General features: G+C 40.7%; 1 pseudogene; it reads right to left on the bottom strand.

Annotated features, from left to right (window-relative positions):
• Nucleotides 1–2,935: 2,935 nt before the first annotated feature.
• Nucleotides 2,936–3,055, bottom strand: LOC129888041 (5S ribosomal RNA; annotated as a pseudogene).
• Between the last annotated feature and the right edge of the window lie 374 nt (nt 3,056–3,429).

The raw sequence follows: 3,429 nt of genomic DNA, 5'->3' as shown, positions 1-3,429 counted from the left end.
AGTGTTGTAATAAGGTGATGATGGCCTGGGGCCTGATACTGATACTATGATGATGTGTTGTAATAAGGTGGCGATGGCATGGGGCCTGATACTGATACTATATATATGATTCACCGGACCCCTGACGGGGCCGGCTATATTGAAAATTTGAGCATGCATGTTTTTGTGATTCACAAAGTACTGGTACATGTTTCTGATTTGATAATTGGTTCCCCTGCTTCTCTATTTTGGGTATATCTTTGGCTGTACTATGTTACGTTTTACATACTCAGTACATATGTCGTACTGACCCCCTTTCTCGGGGGGGCTGCATTCATGCCCGTAGGTACAGATACAGGTTTTGGGAGTCCGTCAGCTTAGGATTCCATGCGGCTCAGCTGGAAGAGGCTCCATTGTATCGGGGCCTAGTTTTTGATACTGTCCATTGATATATAAGAATTATTTTGTCTATTCAGGGGTACAGCGGGGGCCCTGTCCCGCCATATGTTGTCGTTAATATTTTTAGAGGTCTGCAGACATGTATATATTGGTTGTGTATGTCAGTTTGATTAAGCTAGGTCTACATGATATGTGATATATGTTATTATGTTATGGCAGCCTTGTCGGCTTGCGTGCCCTGTCATATTGTGATACAAACGAAAAGGGCTATAAGTTTATGAAAATGTTATCGACCAGTAGGGATTTGTTACATGATATTGTTTATTTACAGTTCAATGTGACCACAGCTGATAGATATGTATACGGGGGGTCCAGGTCAGACCCCAGTCGTGGCCTACGAGGTTGGGTCATGACAAAGTTGTTCATAACTCGAGGATAAATTCAGAAGGAGACCAGGTAGGTCAAGTATTAAAAGTAGTACTGTGATGTTTAAGAGATTCTAGTTTCTTCCCACAATGGTTGGAAAAGGGGTTATGATAACAGTTTATAGTTCTCCACCAACTCACTGGAGGAAGAAATGCTAACAGAAGCACCCTAGAGGGATGTTATGAACTGAATATGTGTACAAATGTAATGGTGTGGTATAATAAAACTAGGATAAAGTAAGACCGCTAGTAAGGCGCACTTGGTATGTGTTGACTAAATCAAAAGCCGTTGTTGGGTACACAGTAAGGGCAAGGGGCATAAGGTATCAAGGAATGATACGTGTACACAATGTTGCCCCGAAAATAATGGAACCCTTAAAAGACAAAGACGACAAACTTAAGGAATAAATGGCGTACCTTCCATTCGCCCCAAGAAACAAAGGGTATAGGTTGGGATAAAGCTACTACTCCGAGAGAACCTTGGACAATCATCGCTGGAATATAAGTGTTGCCTAGTTAAAAACTGGAATGACTACAAGTGTGTATTAACCTTTCATGAAGACAAGTAGAAGGTGGCCTTGGGCAAGTTGTTCCATGAGTCCCATTACTCAAGTACAGATTAATAAATGAGGTGTCGCACTATGTATGGAAAGGTTCTCTTCGTCTTGTGATTTAACCAAGGTTCCGTACGCGAAAAATCAGGTTATACAATATACAGCAAGGCGAGGACATAATGCAATACCAAGTAGATTGGGGAAGGAAATTGGACAAAATTGAGACTGGACATAGAGACATAGAGCAAGGCATAAGCGAATAAAAATATAGGTATCCTCTAAAGGGAGGAAGCTAATGAGAAAATTGCAAGGGTAAGGTGGACGCAAATGGTGTGACAACATATTTAAGATGGATGTTTAAACTTCAACAAGATCCCTTGTTGAACCAAGTTAGAAAGGTCTGGAAGCAACCAGTAACTGGATAGAAGTTAGAATGGTATGTAAGACAGCATTAAGAAGTTTTAACAAGACCTTGAATGACATGACGCTAGAAGATTGGTGCGTATAAAAAGAAAAGGGCATAGCAATGAAAAGATATCGAATAACCCAAGAGATACTATGGAAGATAATGACATCATGCTAGACCAAAAGCCAAATTGATGGCTATAGAGTTGGTCGTAAAGGATGTTGCGACAGATGAGTAATCAAGAAAAAAGGAACATGAAACCTCCTATGATAGGGGATGAGAAGAGCAAAGAGTGAATAAAGGAAAAGAAAGAAGTATAATAAGATGGGACAAGCAAGTTTTAATATGAGTAAGATGTGTACAGTAGAATGAACCAGGAGACGGAAAGACTACGTCTACCTCCTACAAGCTGCATCCGAATGGTTGTAAGACCTACGGATATGTATATATAGACATCAGGTTAAGTGAGTAAGTACGGAAAACAAAAGGAATAGGGGTCCAATAATGACAATACTGTTATGATATTTTAGATACCCTACCGAGAGATATGAGGATAGGTTAAGCCGAACTATAGGGATGGAATTAGAACTACGGACAAAGTAAAACATGACCACGATTGGACCAAAGATATACCCCAACACCCATGGTAGGATAAGGGAGGAAATGGCAGGGTAACACATAAGACCTAGCGAAACGATGCTAGGATATTTCTCAGGTTAAGTTGAGCACCTTCTCACATTCTCGTAAAGGTAAAGGAAGACACGAGATAACAAATCTAAAGTGTTACCAGCTGGGTTAAGGAAAGTGTAAAATGGTTTAAGTAAGACGGGTAGAACTAGCTAGTTACTACAGGATGGCGAGCTCATATACCAAACTTCTTCGGGATTATGCCAGCTAATGACAGACAGAACTCAAAGCGGCTATAAAGGTCACTATATGAACGAACTTTAGCTCTACTCAGTAGACAACCCTAATGAATGGGTGCGTACAAAAAGGAGTGAATATAGTAGGGGACTAGTGACATGGTCATAGTGGAACTAAATATCTACCCCTATACCAGTTGCAAGATAACAGAGGAGAGGGCAAGGCAAAACATAAAGACTAGCGAGACCATGCTAAGGTAAATCTTGGGCTAAGTTGAGTGCCCCACTTATTATTGCAAGGATTACAGTGAAACGCGACATGAAGACTTCCCAGGGAGGTCACCCATCCCAGTATTACTCTCTCCCAAGCACGCTTAACTTTGAAATTCTGATGGAATTTAGTGCGTTAGTGCTGGTATGATCGCGCGAGATGTAAGAATCTAAACTAGCAGCGGAGAAGCGACATGAGATTATGTACCTAAAGTACGATAAATTACGTTGAGGGAATTGAAAAAAAGACTTAAGCAAAATAAGCAGGATTAGCTCATTACTAACTAATGGTGCACTTAAATGCCACAGTTCTTCAACATGGTACCAGTTAATTTCATTTACTGAAGGCAGGAAGTAATACGCGAGGTCGAAGATTCCACTATATGACCGGGGCAACAAGACTCACTTCGCACTCTATCGACAGATGAATGTTACCTATGGATTAATGATATTAGCCCATACCCCGTCAAATAATGATTACCTACTCAGCCGAGAAGGTGTAAAATTATAGAGTAAAAGAGTGGTAGGACCTT

Source organism: Solanum dulcamara, chromosome 4 (assembly GCF_947179165.1).
Source record: "Solanum dulcamara chromosome 4, daSolDulc1.2, whole genome shotgun sequence".
NCBI lineage: Eukaryota > Viridiplantae > Streptophyta > Magnoliopsida > Solanales > Solanaceae > Solanum > Solanum dulcamara.
This window is presented reverse-complemented; position numbering and strand designations above follow the sequence as displayed.